The following is a 19,651-nucleotide window of genomic DNA, read 5'->3' as shown; positions in this document are numbered from 1 at the left end:
TGCTTGAGGTTGGATAAAGAAATTCAAGTGGGGCGCTTATTCCATAAGAACTTAGGGCCAGATGTAGGTAATCCTAATTTACCGATTCTAAAATACCGAATTTTACCGAATCAGTATTTTAGAAACGGTATTTTAGAATCGGTAAATGGTATGTAGATAAAAAAACTGTAAATAATACCGATTTGGTCAAATTCAGAATCGGATATTCAGTATTTACCGAATCGGTATTTTCCAATCATTCCTATGGGCCTTTTGGCCCATAGGAATGAATGGGGAATACCGATTCGGTAAATACTGATTCGGTAAATACCGATTCGGTAAATACCGAATCGGAAAGCAAGCAAAAGTGAAACTTAAGTAGGCAGCCAATCAGGTGCAACCACCCTCCCCTCCCTACCAGGAAGTGGCTACACAGGCAGCTGCAACTAATTAGAAGCTTCTGGAGAGGCAATTGGAGCAGAGAGTCCCTGAGCAGCAGAAAGAGTTTTGTGCACTTTTAAATCTGAAAAATGGCAAGCAGCAAAGACAAAGAGCAGCCAGAGAGGAGGAGGAAACTGAAATTCAGCAGCATGGAGCTGCAGGTCCTTGTTGAGGAGGTGTTGAAGGTGCACCAAAAACTGTTTGGCAGGCAGTCCCTCACTGTGGCAAAATCTGCCAAAAGGAGACTCTGGCTGGACATACTTGACAAAGTGAATGCAGTTGGAGTGACTACCAGAGACACAGAGGACCTGAAAAAGAGATTCTACGACCTCAGGAGCCAAACAAAAAAAAAGTTGGCTGAACACCACAAGAAGGCAACCAAAACTGATGGAGGCAAGAACCCAGCACCCCCCCCTTACTGACCTGGAGGAGATGGTGGCCTCAACCATAGAACCTGACAGCGTCTGCAGACTGGGAGAAGTAGACAGCTCAGCCAGAGCTGCAAGCAGAAAAGGTAAGACGCATGCACAGCATTCCCCCCATACCATCATCCTGACCTTTACCCTTTGTGGCCAAGTGAACCCCAGTCCAGTGCTGCTAGCACTATACAGGAGCAATGCATCATGGGCCATGTAGTCAGGAAATGAAAGACCATGTCATCCAGCACAGCAACCACCAAGTTAGGGAAATGATTGCAGACAGAATAAAGCTAAAGTGAGTAATATTTAATTGTATTGACTGTGAGACAGTAGCGCTTAGCTAATGTACGCTGATATGTCCACAGGCGACACATCTCGCAGGCGTTCCCAGGAGACTGAAGGCACGGCACCAGAGAGGGATAAGAGTCAGGAGCCAGGTCCAAGTGCAACGTATCACAGGAAACAGGTGCACCAAGTAGCCATCCTCCTTCACAAGACACAGAAATTGCTCCAGAGTTGCAGACGTACCCAGAACGATCACAATCCCCTCTGTTGCTGTCATCCCCAGAAATGCCAGCATCACTGCATGAGACAACACCTGCATCACAACCAAGCAGGAGGCATGTTGTGGCCCCACTGTTATAAATGGAGTCATCAGCAGGTGACATGGAGGGGGAAGACACACACACCGTGCCTGTGGATGGTAGCTCTGCCACACTGCAGTCTAGTGCAGAGGTGGGCCATACTGGTGCAAGATGCTGCAAGAAAGCAGTGCAGCTGCATGTGTGGAGGGTTCAAGTGTGTTCTGTGGCCTGGAGGGGAGCATGGTAAAAAACCAGAGGATGCAGGGAAAAGCCATCATGTCTTGCCAACGCCAAATGAGGAACCTGAAAACAACATGGGAGACATAGGAAAGGGCATCAGGGAACTAGCAGATGTCAACAAAGAGATGGCTGCAGGGATGCGTGAAATGTCACAATCGGTGCAGCTTCTGTGCACCAAACTAGACAACAAATTTGCATCAAGGTGCAAGGAAAGGCAGCGTGCGCATGAACAAATTAAAGCCATCAACCGCCTGGCCACAGCCACATCCCTGCTATCCAGGAGAAGCATAAACATGCAGGAGGGACTAATCCAAAACAGTAATGAGGTCACTAGGGGCATGGCCAGGATGACCAGTGCTCTTGAGGTGCTGTTAAATGCACAAACAGCACAAACTGCTGCTTTGGATGTGCCAGAGAGTGAAGAGAGCACAAGTAGGAGCAGCATGGCAAGCTCCCTTGTCGTAGAGACAAGTAGGAGCAGCAGGCGCCATGCTGAGGCTACAGCCCAAACGTAAAGTGAGCACAGCGAGCACCAAACAACTGGCACTGGTAAGCGTGGACGCAAATGAGTATTACCGTTCATGGGGAAGTGACCCAGGACTCACATCATCGAATGTAAATAATTTGTGTTGCACATTTGTGCTTTAGAAACCTATGTAGTGACACAATTAAACTACTTTGGGTGCATACTCCAATTGTCTGTGTCTCTTTACTTACTTAAAAAAAGTTGCGTGTGATCTCTTCCCATCTGTGTCTGCCATCAGTTGGTGTCGCAACTCAAGCTGTGCGTGGTTCAGGCACTGCTTGCTCGTCATCATGGTTCTCATAATCAGAGATATCCACTTTGGTGCCCTTCTTAACCGCAAGGTTGTGCAACATTGCACAGGCTGCAATCATCTTGCAGCAGGTGACTGGTGTGTACTGGCGGGCCCCTCCACTTTTATATAGGCAGCGAAACCTGCTCTTCCACAGACCAAAGGTGCGCTCCACAATGTTTCGGGTAGATTTGTGTGCCCTGTTGTATCTCCTCTGGCTGGGTGTTGAAGGGTTGAGGTAGGGTGTGAGGATGAAGGACCGGAGGGCATATGCACTGTCCCCTATTTGTAACAAGAAAAAAACATTACTCACATGCACACAAACACATCCATCTGCAATATGATTCAAGGGAGTTTCACACAGTGTGTTACCTAGCAAGTATCCTTCGCCAAATTCCCCCGCTGTCAGGCGTGCGTAGATCCCACTGTTTTGGAAGAGGTAAGAGTCTTGGATACTCCTGGGAAATTTGGCTACTATGTCCGTGATGATGTACTTGGCACCACAGATCACCTGTACATTTATGGTGTGGGTAGACTTCCTGTTCCTATAAATGTACTCTGTGGCAGCAGGTGGACATATCGGTATGTGGGTGCCATCAATACAGCCAATGATATTGGGGAAATGCGCCATCTGATAAAAGTCAGTCTTGGTCCTGAGCAGTTCTGCATGCCTTGCAGGGAAGCTGATGTAGTAATGCATTCTCTGCAACATGGCGTCTAGGAATTTCTTAAAGAAATAGAACAGGCAGCTCTGGGACACCCCACCTACCCCAGCAACCACACTCTGGTAACTCCCAGATGCAAGCAGGTGTAGGCGGCACAGCACCTGCACATGGGGTGGGATGGTGTGCGCCCTTGGGGTTGGGTAGTCCAACAGTGGGTGGAGGTCCCTGCTAAGGTCCAGGATGGTTTGGGGGTCTAGCCTATACCTTTGTAGGATCTCTGGCTCAGTTAGCTGGAATAGGGTGATCCTCTGCCTGTACACCTGCTCCTCCCTTCTCCAGACCCTCTCTCCTTCTGCCTGTAGCCGTAGCCGCCTCGCAATCACGTAGAATGCTGCCATTCTGGTGAAACTGTTGCATTTTGGGCCCTTTTTTATAGCCTGCACCTGGTTACCACCTGATTTCAATCCATGGTAAATACCGACTCTTAAATACCGAATTTCATGAAATTCGGTATTTAAGAGGTTACCTACATCTCAATAGTCATTTTTACCATTTCTTAATTTCCCGATCAGTAAATTTTCCGATTCGGTAAATTTACAGATTCGGAAACTTTACAGATTCGGTAAATTTACCGATTCGGCGAGGTTTCCGATTCGGTAAATTTACCGAATCGGTAAATGTACCGATTCTGATGTTTTTGTGTCCCCTACATATCAAAAGCCAAATACAGGTCAGTAAAGGCCAACATTTGGTATTTTCGGACTTTACCAACCGGTATTTGGTTACCTACATCTGGCCCTTAGAGAGTAAACTATCAATAGACCAGAAAAAGGCATGAGGGAGCCGAAGAGGGGGCATTTGTGAGAGAAAGATAATAGGGCAAAAACATAATTTTGATAGTTTACATAGAAAGATTGTGTTGAAGGAAAGAGAGCGAGTGAGAGACCAAAACAGAAGAAAATGTAAAATAGAATTTGACTGTAAAATCATCAAGACCAGGGGCCTTGTTCTTTTGGAAATGGCAGTGCGAATCTCCACCAGGGAAAATTCTCCCTCCAGTGGGGAGAAGTCTAGCAATCGGGTTTCTGATTTTGGAATTGAATGAAAAGAGATTCAAAGAGATTCTCAGAGTGCTAAGTATTCGAAGTATAAAGAAGAATAGTATTCTACGAAACTAGACATAATATCCTGATCTTTAAACAAATTGGGTCCGGAAGCATCACAAATGTCTTCAATCCTGGATCTCTGTTTCTTAATTTTTAAATAGTTGGCCAGCATCTTACCTGCTTTGTTGGAAACGCTTTAGTACTTGGAATTTATTTTTACAAAGCATTAGTAGCATTAGTGATGGAAGACCTATTAAAATCAAGTTTGGCTTGGATGATTTGTTCTAGAACATCTTTATGTGAGGAAGAACGGTAGGCATGTTCCAATTTCTTAGTACGCTGTAAAAGAGTGGCAGACTCCCTGGCGAATGCTTTTATTTAACCTGAAACATAATTAATGATATATTCCCTAGCTGTACCCTTAAGAGAGGCCCAGACATGGTGGAACTGAATGTCAGGGCCAATATTAGTTGCAAAAAATACAGTAATGAATTGCTCAAAACCAGAGACAAATTGCTGATCCGGTAGTAGCCAGTTGTAAAAACCGCCATCTATTCGAGCGAGTTCAGGAGTTACTGTGCTCTAAATCAAAAATTATGGCAATGTTTGCACTGCTCCCTCCTACAGTGAGCACAGCGGTTTAATGGGGCTGATCAAGACCTCTCCAATTCCACAAAGGTAATCCTCTAATTGCTCTCTCAGGTTTCTCCTCTTGGGTTTGGCATCCATTTTCAGTTTCCCGGTTTCTGACACCCATTTTACGCTTCCACTACTACTACTAATAAAAAATAGAAAAGGGACACACTCATCGCACTGGTTCTTACACTGATGACTATGGAAATAGAAAGAGACATAGTCAATCATCAATCTTCTGGAGGCCATCTTGGATAGGTCAGCTTAACTAATTCCTACAATCTATGGTGGCCATCTTGGATAGGTAAGCCTACTTCTTTCCTACTGAGGTAATATAAATTTTTATGGTCAATTATGTCCCCTAACGTGAACCCCACCGTCTCCATGTATGAGCTTAAAGTGCATGTAACTTCCCTCCTCGACCTGCTATAAAGACGCAAATACATTTGCGTCCAACGTTAACATGTCCTCTTTCAGATCCACCATGAATGGATCGATAATTCAGTTCCTAAGTATGCCTTGCCAACGTCTTTTCATGGTGCACTTTCACGTTTTTCCTAGCCCTACAGAGCTAGGCCCTGATTTCTGCCATCGAGCCCTTTTCCGTTCTCTGCCTCCTGAAAGCTGCAACGTGGGATACATCCCTGACCTCTGTTCTACTCCCTGCGCGGCGAGCGGTGCCCGGCTCGGCCTGCTTGCCTGCCAAAGACAGTATTTTGCCTTCAAGTTATCAGTATAGCCGAGCTCAGCTCCTCGAAAACACATTCCAGTCTAGCAGAATAGATAAACATTTCCCCGGCTGCAGAGCAAAGGGCCCGGCCTCTCTGTCTCCATGCAAGTAATTCATTGCTCCTGTTACCATGGTAGGCCCATGGCCCCTCGCATTACAAGTAGACACTTAGTCACATATGCACGCATGAATAGTCAGTATAGAGTAGCCTTTGCCCAAGAGACTTTTTCTTCTAGATAATATAGTTCCCCAAACACAAGATATCAGATATGATTTAGGAACGAGTTGATCTGACATGTCAGACTTCTGTCTCTTTCCTCTAGTGCTAAATGTCAAGTCCCCTGCACCCTCCAGCGTCACGTCAGTCACACGTCATGCTGCTGCGCGCGCATCCTTGCTACAGATTTCTGCTGACACTGCAAAGATTCCACTATGTATCCACCCACTTGTGACACTTTCATGTGACGTTTCTAGCACACACCTCTGTGTACGCCCTCGTGCACGCCTTTCTGTTACGCACATGTGTTCTTATCTCGTTTTTCTCAGCTGTTACGCCTTCTGTATCCATCACCATTATATGCATTTACTATAAATTATGTATTCTGTCAATAAAGTATGCTCTATCCCTTCCTGATCCTTTATGGTGAAAGGAACATGATACCCTGGTTCGAACCATTCCATTTTATGGAATAAAACCCATTTTGAAACTCAGATATCACGGATTTTGCCTCTTATTTTCGACTGAGTTATTTTATTGAACTTTAATGCATAGAAATTCAGACGGTAAATATTTATTTACCACATTGATTTGGCGCCCGAACAGGGACCCCTCCCCCACCTTACGTGCCGGCGGTGCGTTGCAAACCTAGCCCCCTGCCACAGCCGAGACGGACAATTACGCGTACCCGCAGGATTTCCTGTATCTCCCTCAGGCCAACGGAGGTGACTGAGACTGCGATCGACACCCAGGCGAGGCGGTAAGGAGTGCGGAGGATCCCGACCAGAGCCTAGCCAAGAGAGCAAGATCCGAGGTGTTTAGAGGCCCACCAGTTCCGACGTGCCTGTGACGTCACGAATCGAGTCGAGTCCAGTCCGGTCCAGTTCAGACGAGTTTTCCGAGGCCTTCCGTTCTGTGCTTCCCGGTGAGTACCGTTGCTGGGGACGCATCTAGACGGGTGCACTACTATGCATCCGGTCAAGACGGGTTTGGGTACACAGACCCGGTCTGCACTGTTTTAGCAGTGTATCTGTACTGCTTAGCAGTATATCAAGTAATTAGTGTCTTCAACAGTTCGATTTTTTGTTTCATTATAGAATTCAAGCCTAGTTAATCTGTGTTCAAAATGTTTCTATGTTTCTATGCTGCCCTGTCGTGGTTTGAGTGACTGTTTGATATACATTACCGTGTTTTTGTGTCAAAGGTGTGTTCAGGTTCAAGTAAGTATCAAGTACCGAATATCAAGATGCCACTGTTTTCCAAATTAAGACAGATAGGAACAAGGAAAGGGATACTAGAGGAAGCGATTCCTGTCCCACCTAGGGATACTCCCGGAAATTTTATGTACCATAAGCATGGCTTAGATGCCATCTTATATCTAGATTTATGGGCCGATTATACTAAGAACCTAGATGAGAGATACAGATGGCCTGTTACAGGGACATGGGATGCAGATTGCATCATTAGAGTAGAAGAAGCGCTATGGAAAAAGAAAGCCAGACAATCTCAGAAAGACGCTATAGAATTGTGGCGTAAAGAATCTCATAGACGTACAGAGAAAGAACTCAGAAAAGCAGAGAAACATAGAGAAGATTCAGATAAAGCCCGAGAAAACGTGCTAGTTGAAGAAGGAATACGAGTTAAAGCAGAGCAAGTAGACCGACAACTAAACACCCTTGTGAATGGTATGTATCCTCTTTTGGCCGAGGGTTTACCTAAGGCCACTCCGGAAATACCAAAAGATCTGCCCCCTCCATTGGTTCCGACTAAATTTCGTCACAAGACCGCAGCAGACATTTTTATTTCTTCCTATTTAGACGATGCAGCTCCTACCTATACTACTGCACCTGTCCATGTACCCGCACCACCTGCACCTGCTGACGGTCTCCTACCCCAAGATCATCCGCCCCCAGTTCCGCAACAGCAGATCCTTCCAGCCCCGCTACCCGCACCCCTTCCCGTTGTCCCCCCTGGTATCCAACAACTGCATCCGTTAAATCCTTTTGGGACTGGCGTGGTCCAGGACCCGACACAGCTACAGCAAGTACAGCCAGGATATGCTCAAGCCTCCGGTTCAGGAGGTGCTACAGGTTATCGAACACCCCCACAGATACACCGAGTTACAATGAGAGATTTAGCAAAGGCTCGAACCCCGAAAACAGCTTCGACCGAACAACTTAGAAGAGAACTTACAGACTGCAGATATGACACAGTGCCTGGTACGTCAGGACCCATGTTGTTGGCGTCCATACGTTTGAGACGCGTCACAGATTATTTGATGCTACTACCCGAAATGCCAGAACATCTAGACAAATTGTATTTCTTTATCAGAACAGGAGAAGGACCGGAGTCTGTTGCCGACGCCATGTCACGTCAGAAAGTCGAGACTAAAGGTTTTATAATGCGATTTTTGGTTAACTGTTTAATAAGAGAACAAGATCAGGCAGATTTTCCGCAAACTGAGATGAAAAGACTGATTAAATGGAGCCAGAACATGGCGGAGGGTAAACATGAGAAGGAGAACAGTATACATATTATGGTTAAAAAGATCCGTAAAGAAATAATAGACATACATGCCCAGCGAGAACCTGAGGAAGATTTTGAATTAGACGATCCACTTTCCTCGCAAGAGGAGGCGGAAACAGAGAATGTAGCAGAAACATCACAACAGTCAGACAAAGAGATGATAGCATATGTAGGTAAGGGAAAATACCTTAAGAAAACAATACGTCCAGAAAGCAAAAGAATTTTTCTCTCTGCTATATCAAACCCGAGTTCTCCTGAACATATGTTTCAGGCTACCGATAAAATACTTCAAGCTCGAATGGGGTACCACGTACTCAATTCCATGGATGAGCAAGAACTAGCCCGGTCCGCAGTACAATGGGCTAACGATTCCAGTACATATAATGATGATGTAGTAGCTCAGACGTTTTTGAACCTTTCCCCTGATGAACAAAAATTAGCTAGTGTATACATGATTCAGCATCTCATTACTTTGTTTAAAAGCCAACATTCTGATCCAGGTCCCTTACCGGACATATTAGTAGAACTGCTCTCTAATAGATGGAGAGGCCTAGGTACTGATTTAATTAAAGAAATCCTAGAACATAGACACAAGTATAATGCTTTCCTGAAACCACAGTTTATGTCAGCTCCACCACCCTCAGAAAGAAAAATGTTTTACTTCGATAGACAGAATCCCTTACGGGAAGTACATCCGGTCAGAAAAGACGATAACACATTAGAACGTGTATTTGTATATACACCCCTCACTAAAATAGAATTATTGGAAATGAAGAAAATAGTGCCCAGTCATGATAAAGACCCCGCAGGTTTTCACCGAGAGATTAAAGATATGTTACTCATGGGCGATTACACGTATACAGATATAATGAAAATGTTAAAAGTACTGCTGCCTGCTGGAATTTACGAGAAACTAAAGGAGAAAGAATGGGAGGTGGGAGACACAAAGATTGATTGGGCTGCACTAGAAGTTGAAGAAAATGGTCGTACCGCAGGTTTAGGCCTTGGGGATAAAGCTAAAGCATTACCAGGTTTATTAGTTCAGGTTTTACCTAGACTGTTAGCAACTAAAAAGGAAGACTGGGACGCAATCTCAGCCTGTAAGCAGAAACACGATGAAGACACTAGTGATTTTTATTCTAGATTCGAGAAATGTTTTATTATTAACAGTGGCCTGAAAACAAGTAGCGAGTCATACCCGCATCTCTTTGTATCAAAACTAGTCGAGAATTCCCTGCCTCAAGTTAAGAACAGTGTTTTGAAAGTAGAAAGTCCCTGGCAAGCAAATACGCCGTCACAAATGTTACAAATGTTACAGTACCACCAGAACAGAATTAGGGAAGAACAAGACCAAGAACAGAGGCGTATGAAAGATACGAAAATGAAAATGTTAGTTGCTCAGTCAGTTCCAGCTGACGGTCAGAAAAAGGGTATGACACAGTCAAATAATACGGCGGCTCCCGTTAAAGGGACATGCAACTATTGTAAACAGCCAGGTCACTATGTGAATGAATGTACGGTTTTGAAATACAATATAGCAACAGGAAAAACTAAAGAGAGACCACGTCAGACTAGACAGGACCAGGTCCAACACCAAGTTCAGCAACATATTCCACAGAACGCCCAGCCAATGCCTGCTCCACAACAGAAAGGACAGACAGTAGCGGTACCACGTCCACAGCCCATTGCCGCGACACAGCAAGTTTCACAGCAGATGTACCAGTATGCACAATCTGATTACCCCGACTATCAGCGATACTCATGAAACAGCCTAGAGAGGGAGGTTGGCTTGCCTCTCATTGAGGTTCCTGTAGATCAAGAGGGTCCTTATGTACATAGTCAAGTATTAGGAAAGGATAGAAAGTTTTTGATTGACACAGGGGCAAGTCGAACAACAATAAGTCACGATGAGGTTCCAGGGGCACCCCTCTCAGGCTCACAGAATGTTTCCCTTGGATTTTCAGGACAGCCTATTGTTAATGAAGTATCGAAACCTGTTCCCCTAGCCGTTGGTCCATTGTCACGCACTACAGACTTACTACTCACGAAGTCATGTCCAGAAAACCTGTTAGGTATCAAGACACTGAAAGCTCTAGGAGCTGTAATATGTTGTTCTCCGGAAGGAGTTAGATTGTTTTTATGTGATTTCAAAGGTAACTATGTATTACGAGATTTTGATGTCAGATTGAAAAATGTACCAGAACATTTGTGGGCGAAAGGCCCAACTGATGTAGGTTGTATGCACATTACACCATACCGAGTGACACTCAAGCCAGGAGTTGTACTGCCCCGAATCCGACAATACAAGTTACCTCCCGATGCTGTAGTGGCTTTACTGGAAATCATTGAAGAGCTCATTGCACAGGGAGTGGTTGTAGAAACCAACTCCAATCTATGTAATTCCCCTATCATTCCGATTCTTAAACGTACTGACCCAAATGCACCACCAGTTTATCGGTTGGTGATTGATCTGCGAGAATTAAATAAATGCATTGTGCCACAGTACCCTGTGGTCCCCGACATCTCATCCTTATTGACTGCTATTGATTCAGAGGCGACGTTCTTTACTGTAATCGACCTCAAGAACGCCTTCTTCAGTGTCCCCATTGATCCGGAGAGCCAATACCTTTTCGGTTTCTGTTTAAATGGCCGTAGCTTCAAATTTGCACGCGCACCTCAAGGATTCACTGAGAGCCCCAGCATCTACAGCCAAGCATTGAAAAGACAACTTGACAGTATTCTCATGCCAGTTCACACTGCCCTACTGCAGTACGTCGATGATCTGCTGATCACCTCTCATAGCGAACCTGAATGTGAACATGCATCACTGACGGTTTTGCATTTCTTAGCTGACAAGGGACACAAGGTGTCCCCTTCAAAGTTGCAATTCTGTGTTCAGCAAGTGGTGTACCTTGGGCACTTGCTGTCCAAGAGGGGGAGACAGCTAACACCTGACCGCATCGAGTTAATTGCACACTTACCGCAACCCACGACACAAAAGGAAGTGCGGGCCTTCATTGGCCTCACCTCTTACTGCAGGCAATGGATTCCCCAGTACGCATTTCTAGCCAAGCCACTTATACATTTGACAACACAGGAGGCAGCGACTTCGACTGTCCTCCCTTGGACTCAGGAACACACACAGGCTTTTGATGAATTAAAGAAAGCATTATGTCAAGCACCAGTTTTAGCAACACCTTGTTACAGCAAACCTTTTACACTTTTTGTTACAGAACGAGATGGCACAGCATTATCTGTCCTCACACAAGACCAAGCAGGTTCACATAAGCCGTGTGCTTATTTTTCGAGTACATTAGACCCAGTAGCCCAGGCTCTGCCTGCGTGCTTAAAATCAGTTGCAGCAACAGCCTTAGCAATCCGACAAAGTGATTCCATAGTGTTAGGACATCCCCTGACAGTACAAGTTCCACACTCTGTGGAAGTTCTTTTAAACAGAACACAGACTCAACACTTGACTATAGCACGACTGACAGGTTATGAATTGACATTGTTCCAGCCACACATAGAAATCAGACGCTGTAACATACTCAATCCTGCCACATTGTTACCCTCGAACATTACAGATCCAGCTCCACATGACTGTATAGAGATCATTAATGCAGTAACAAAACCCCGACGAGACTTGACAGATGTTGCACTGACTAACCCAGACCTGACACTTTACGTGGATGGTTCATGTATGAGAACAAGCACAGGAGAATTAGTGGCCGCATATGCAGTGACCACTGAAACTGAAGTCAAAGAAACACACCGCATTGATACACTGTCTGCTCAAGCTGCAGAGCTCATTGCTCTGACCCGAGCTTGTATAATAGCCAAAAACAGGAATGTTAACATATACACAGATTCACGTTATGCATTTGGAGTCGTACACGACTTCGGTGTACTCTGGCAGGAAAGAGGTTTCTTGACCTCTCACGGAGCCAAAATCCAACATGGTCCCCTCATTCAGGAATTATTGGAAGCAATACATTTGCCATCAGCCATAGCTATCATGAAGTGCAAGGCACATACTAAAGTTACAGATACCATTTCCCAGGGTAACGATCTGGCCGATCGAACTGCGAAACACACAGCTCTGACTCATACACATGCAGCTGACATGACAAAGACAATAGTTCCGACACCAACACATTGCATGACAGTTAAGGATCCCGCACTAGATGTAATTGACATACAGACACATGCTACTCCAGACGAAATAAAGAGATGGACTGAACTAGGAGGGATCCAGACAGATCAGGGATGGATGACGAAGGGAAAAGCCACATGGTTTCTCCCCGACTCTATGGTTCAAGTTATGATCAACACTGCACACAGTCCAGCACACTTGGGAGAAAAAGCCATGTTAGACAGTTTACAAAATCTCTGGTACAATAAACATTTACGAGCAGCAGCAAAACAGAAAGTGCGTACTTGCATGATCTGTTGTCAGTTCAACCCAGGTAAAAGCATCCCTGTAGAGCAAGGTGGATTCAATCCTCCTGATTACCCTTTTGAAGTCCTCCAGATGGATTATATCCAGATGGAACGATGTCGAGGATTCAAATATGTCCTCGTAGTTGTATGTGCACTTTCCCATTGGACAGAAGCATATCCAGTCCCAGATTACACTGCTCCGACCACTGCCAAACAGTTGGTTTGTGAATTCTTCCCACGATACGGTTTGCCTCGTGTCGTGTATTCAGATAATGGCCAACCATTCTCGTCCGAATTAATGAAGCAGGTTTCACTCTTGCTAGGATATCAGTGGAAATTCCACTGCGTCCGACATCCCGAGGCAGCAGGTCTCGTAGAACGCCACAATCAGACACTGAAAACACGCTTTGCCAAGATCTGTGCTGAGAAAGGGGTAGACTGGATAGTCGCCTTGCCAGTTGCATTGTTTTACATGAGAATGGTTGCACACTCTAGAACAGGGCTATCCCCGTATGAGGTGGTCTTTGGTAGGCCACCGAATATGTGGGGGACGCCTCTGCCTCGCAAAATAACCGATGTTGATAGTAACATGTTGACAGATTACCTTGCCTCCTTGATGTCTGCACTACAATCTTGTCGTTCACAGGTAGCTGCAGCCTTTCCCGACAACACCGAGGTGAAGCCACACGAGATTACTCCGGGGGACCTCGTTTTTGTGAGAAATTTCGACAGGAAGAGTCCGCTGGAGCCCCGCTGGCAGGAGCCGAAGCTTGTTTTATTAACTACAAGGACAGCGGTGAAGGTGGAGGGCCGCAAAGGCTGGCTCCACTCGAGTCATATAAAAAAATATAATGGACTGCAGCCAGAGTTAGACTCCCAGCCCGGCCCCATCCTAAAGACTGATACAACACTCCCACTGGCAGAGAAAACTCCTCAAGAGGAGTACCGATTAAAGTTGAGGTCTAGCAAGTCAGACAGTTTAATTGTTTAAGTCCTCCCCTAGGTGAAGCGGTTAGACAGGTTCCTGACATGTACAAGCCAGACCCCAATAGAGAGAGATAGACAGAAACAGCTCAAGAAACGAGAATACTGTAAATCTCTTCGTAGTCATTGTATTGTGACATTATTGATTATGTTTTTTCTGAGTCTTACGATTATTGCTGCAAGTTTGCTGTTACACATGTATTTCCCTATTTCCATACATGCACATTTCTTTCCAAATAGCACTATCGAGCATACTTTCAGCGAACTACCCCCGCATGAGTTATCTTACCGGCTTGCGCTGCGCAACAATACTTTTATCAGTATGTTACATCATTCTCATCAGACCAGCAATGCTACCAATTGTTGGATATGTGGCCGACTTCCTCCCTATCAGAAATACAAGGGAGTCCTGCCCCTCTTCCCGTATCCGTTCACACATAATGGTTCCTGTGGTGCCTGGTTTAGTTTAATAAATTCTTTAGACTCTGAGTCCATAGTCTACAAAGGCAGTTGGGTATGGGGAAATCTGAACACAGTTTTGCATAAAGCATGTTACCCTAACAAGGAGGGTCTTCCACAAAGGACAGGGACCGATCTAGAAAATGAAGTATATGGATTAGGTAATTATACACTTAACCTCATGATTCTGAATGTTCAGTCGGATACAGGACCAGACCTACCCTTTATGTCAGTATTACCCGTCAAAGGCGAATTATGTGTCAGAAAGAATGGTTCAGTACCTCTAGGTCATAGTAAATGTACTACTGTGATCGAATTCAGTGATAAAGGCAAGTCTACATTCAAAGCTACCCGCCATTCCTATTTCATTTGTGGTCATACAGCCTATATACGTTTGCCACTAGATTGGGATGGGACATGTTACATTGCATTCCTTCTGCCACCTGTTTTCCTAGCTCCACCTGATTATCATAAGAACTCCCGGCTAGTACCTAATAGACACAAGAGAGATCTCCCGATTGTCGACTATACTGAAACGGCATTGGAACAATATACAGATTTCAATAAAGGTTTCTTTCCCTATTTAGGAGCTATCTTCAATAGCAAAGCAATACGTCACTTGACCAGAACCCTTGAAGCAGTGGTAAATGAAACTACTTCCGCCATAGGCAACTTAACAGAGGAACAGTCTGCTATGAGAATTGTTGTCCTTCAAAATCGTCTTGTTCTTGACGTCATCCTGGCCGATAGGGGCGGAGCCTGTAGAGTCATCGGATCGAGCTGCTGTGTTTTCATTCCAGAAAACGCACCGTCAGTATATAAAGCCATAACGCGTCTCCATAAGATTGCAAGTCAGATACACCAGAATCCAGGTACCTGGACTTGGTCCGGTTGGTTCTGGAGCGTGTTATCAGCCTGGGGATGGAAAGTCCTATCCTTCCTCGGAATAGCCCTTCTCATAGTATTCAGTTGTTGCCTATGTATACAATGTGGGCCGGCGATTTGCGGCTTGTGCGCCACATCATGTTTTCCTCATTCCAGTCCACGTTCTAAATCCCGCCTGAAAAAGGAAGAGCAAATGATGTTATATGAACAAATAGATGGACTAATGAGGATTGATATATCATGAAGGGTCCGTAGGGGACAAGGAGGGAATGAGGTAATATAAATTTTTATGGTCAATTATGTCCCCTAACGTGAACCCCACCGTCTCCATGTACGAGCTTAAAGTGCATGTAACTTCCTTCCTCGACCTGCTATAAAGACGCAAATACATTTGCGTCCAACGTTAACATGTCCTCTTTCAGATCCACCATGAATGGATCGATAATTCAGTTCCTAAGTATGCCTTGCCAACGTCTTTTCATGGTGCACTTTCACGTTTTTCCTAGCCCTACAGAGCTAGGCCCTGATTTCTGCCATCGAGCCCTTTTCCGTTCTCTGCCTCCTGAAAGCTGCAACGTGGGATACATCCCTGACCTCTGTTCTACTCCCTGGGCGGCGAGCGGTGCCCGGCTCGGCCTGCTTGCCTGCCAAAGACAGTATTTTGCCTTCAAGTTATCAGTATAGCCGAGCTCAGCTCCTCGAAAACACATTCCAGTCTAGCAGAATAGATAAACATTTCCCCGGCTGCAGAGCAAAGGGCCCGGCCTCTCTGTCTCCATGCAAGTAATTCATTGCTCCTGTTACCATGGTAGGCCCATGGCCCCTCGCATTACACGTAGACACGTAGTCACATATGCACGCATGAATAGTCAGTATAGAGTAGCCTTTGCCCAAGAGACTTTTTCTTCTAGATAATATAGTTCCCCAAACACAAGATATCAGATATGATTTAGGAACGAGTTGATCTGACATGTCAGACTTCTGTCTCTTTCCTCTAGTGCTAAATGTCAAGTCCCCTGCACCCTTCAGCGTCACGTCAGTCACACGTCATGCTGCTGCGCGCGCATCCTTGCTACAGATTTCTGCTCACACTGCAAAGATTCCACTATGTATCCACCCACTTGTGACACTTTCATGTGACGTTTCTAGCACACACCTCTGTGTACGCCCTCGTGCACGCCTTTCTGTTAAGCACATGTGTTCTTATCTCGTTTTTCTCAGCTGTTACGCCTTCTGTATCCATCACCATTATATGCATTTACTATAAATTATGTATTCTGTCAATAAAGTATGCTCTATCCCTTCCTGATCCTTTATGGTGAAAGGAACATGATACCCTGGTTCGAACCATTCCATTTTATGGAATAAAACCCATTTTGAAACTCAGATATCACGGATTTTGCCTCTTATTTTCGACTGAGTTATTTTATTGAACTTTAATGCATAGAAATTCAGACGGTATATATTTATTTACCACACTACATACTAGAAATAATGGGATCTCCTCTAATGGCATTCTTATTCTGACTTCAGGACGCATCAAAAATCATCAGATGCTGCTTCTCTCCTACCACTCATGTGGGAACCTCAACTTAATGGAATCCTCTTTCTTGCCTGTCTTAGAAACTAAAATAGGTCGGTTTCTCAGCCATCAAGTACTTTTAGGGACATAGGGGCGGCCATCTTGCAGAGCTGTAACGACTAAGGAGTGCACCTCGACCAGCCCATTTCTTTATGGGAGGTCGTCAGACTTACTCTTATAATTGTTTAACCTGTAAAACTAAATAAACAAAAAAAGAGAGGTTGAAGTATCAAAAAGTCACGTAGATGGAGCGAAACAACTAGTGGAACTCACACCCTATTTGGGTGGAGAAGAAAGCCCTCACACACCGACCTAGTCAGTGTCATGCTTCATCATCGGGCCCCACCAAAGAGGCCGAGTGCCTCTTTGGTGTGCTGCGATGCCAGAAGACTGCGGAGCTGGTTGTGTGAAATGGGCGTGTTGTGAGGTTAAATTAAAATTAAAAGTGTCTAAAGGGTATCTACAAAAAAGTTTAATAAATGAACCCTAGGACACGGGTAAAAGTTTTATGTGTCTGAATTTAGTGCCAAAGGTAATGGATGGTTAATTCAGAATTAAATCAGTCAACATGTTTCAGCCTTAAGGGATGGTTTCAATTTACCTAGGCATTCGTCAGGACAGAAATAAACCCTGGCGGTATGGACTCTCTAATCGTCCACCCTAACCTGGGGGCGTGAAAGTGAAAAACTAATAAAAAGTGATAAAGTGCATAAAAAAGTGGAAGAGCGGAATGCTCATTCCAAAAATACTCCTAGTTATGGAGTGTATCAGCACTTTAAAATATGGCGCTAACTGCACCATGGGTCTCGGGAGGGGGGTTGGAGCGTCCCTGGCACATCGCTCTCAGCACTCGCAGCCTGCTTATACACCTAGTATTTCCTCAAACCGGACCCCGACGATTCGAGACCCGATGGTGCAGTTAGCGCCATATTTTAAAGTGCTGATATTTTGTCTGTGTACCACACATCACATACGACCTGTCCCTCACTAGTCTAATTCATCTTCAAGCTTGGAAACCATTTGTAAAACAATTTGAAAGAATGACAAGTGAGAAATCTATGGGCTTCCGCTACCCCTTGTGTTCCTTAATCTAAATGCAGCCCTTAAAAAGTTAATGATACAAAAAAGTGTAAAAGCATCTGGGGCCAATTTTAAAAATAACAAGGCCACCTGACATTGTTTGAATCTGGCTTTCTTTAAAATGCCCTTCAGGAAAAAACTTCTAGGGTATGAATAAAATGGGCATATAAAAATGAAATGAAGGGTGTCCTGTGGAGACCTGTGGTCGCAGCCACAGGGCCCCTTCATCTCTATAGACGGTGTGAACCCTGCCGGGCCTGCTAATACATGATGCAAAAGATTTAGCCTAAACCGGGTCATTAAAAATCTATTGTGGGCACTGCTTAAACAAGACAAGTATGGTTCGATTCCCTCGGTAGACTTTACTACTAGATGTTCTCTCACCGATGGCTTAGCTAACTCTCTATCTTCCCGGAGCATCGAAGCACACTTGAAGTACCAATCCTTGACCAGGGCCTTATTCTGCATGCTCATTTTGGAAGGATTAGTAAATAGACCTACACATCCTATTTTCTCAAATGACTCCCTCACATATTTTAGGCAGGCGATTTTTAGCCCATGGTCAAGGGAAAGACAGTCTTCTATGACCTGCCTGCTTAAAGCCGCCTCCTCATTAGCCCAGATCTTTACCCAACAAACTAGGGGTTTGATTGCCATCCTATCTGTGATATAACGGACACCCAATTCTTCGTGAACAATATGAGCAGGCGTGCTCTGGGGTCTTAGCAGGCGCTGGAAATACGCGTTCTCTTCAATTATTAGTAGTTGGTTAGCCTCTATGAGATCCAATTGTGTAATTGTAGGATTTACCTGGCTTTTTCCCCACTTCCATAAAATAGGATTTTGCAAGATTGGGGGATAAGTCCAGATTCTCTATAAATGTAACAAAACCATCTATTAAGAGCTGCAGGCCTTTGGGGTTGCGGGCAAGAAGTACTGCATGGCCTGCGTAAAGCAGAACGGCGATCCCATGAGTACCTATCCTGGGGATGTCTACCTGTAAAGTGCTTAGTGCATGGTCAAGACAGTTTATTTATAGCGTGAACAAAAAGGGAGCTAATATGCAACCCTGTCTGACCCCGCTAGAGCACGTAAAGGGTTCTGTTATATTTCCCTCCTGACTATATCTAACCTCAGCCGTGGTATTCAGATACAAGAACTTTAAGATGTTAATAAGCCCCGGGTCCACACCGAGCCCACCCATAATTGCCCATAATTTTCCTCGATTGACTCTGTCAAAGGCTGCAGTCAGATCCATAAATGCCAGATACATTGTCCCAGGGCTGACTACAGTGTATTTGGCCGAAATAAGGTATAAAAATTAAGGCTTTGGTCGGTGTTAAATTTCCCAGGTCGGAAGCCAAATTGGATGTCAGATATAACTTGGTGCTCCTCGGCCCAATCAGTCAGTCGGCTTAAAACCACCCGCCCTAATACCTTCGCTGACACATCAATGAGAGAAATCAGGGGGTAACATTGTGGGCTATACTTGTTACCTTTTTCTAAAATGGGGACAATCGTGGCTGTGGACCAAGATGCTGGCATTACTGTCTTCACCGCTGTGTTTATGACCCTAGTCAGGATTGGTGCCCAAAGATCCACATTACTTATAAAAAGGTTGTGTAGGATCCCATCTGGGCCAGGGGCCTTGTTCCTGGTTAGATCATCAATTCCTATTCTTACCTCACCCAGCTCTCCATACTGCTCCTGCAACTGATCCGTGGTTAGCTGGTAATTATAAAGCCCTTGAAAGTGCTCATGCCATTGCTCTGGCAGAATGTTATTGGTTAACCAGGGTTTGTTAGCATCTTGGAAACAGGGATTATTTATGACTCTCCAGAAGGCAGTAGAGTCCTTTAATACCAC

Source organism: Lissotriton vulgaris, chromosome 9 (assembly GCF_964263255.1).
Source record: "Lissotriton vulgaris chromosome 9, aLisVul1.2, whole genome shotgun sequence".
NCBI classification, from domain to species: Eukaryota; Metazoa; Chordata; class Amphibia; order Caudata; family Salamandridae; genus Lissotriton; species Lissotriton vulgaris.
The sequence above is the reverse complement of the archived record's forward strand: the minus strand, read 5'-3'. Positions refer to the sequence as shown.